Raw genomic sequence first — 266 nt, 5'->3', positions numbered from 1 at the left:
GAAGAAGATTTAGAAATAGTAAAAGAAAGATTAAGTACAACAACAAGAATAAACATGAACTGTGAAATACCACAAATCTCATCAAAAATGAGTACCTCAAGAAGAATAGATAAAACTCTACAAAAATCAATGGAAAGAAGAAATAAAATCACATCATTACTACATAACGGGAATAATGAAACAACGAAAATATTTAATATAGGGATAAGGGTCTGAAAAACACTCCAACTTTGGTCGGATTTGCTGTTGCGATACTAAACTTTCAT

The sequence above is a fragment of the Solanum tuberosum genome, unplaced genomic scaffold, assembly GCF_000226075.1.
Source record: "Solanum tuberosum cultivar DM 1-3 516 R44 unplaced genomic scaffold, SolTub_3.0 scf00458, whole genome shotgun sequence".
Taxonomy (NCBI): domain Eukaryota; kingdom Viridiplantae; phylum Streptophyta; class Magnoliopsida; order Solanales; family Solanaceae; genus Solanum; species Solanum tuberosum.
This window is presented reverse-complemented; position numbering follows the sequence as displayed.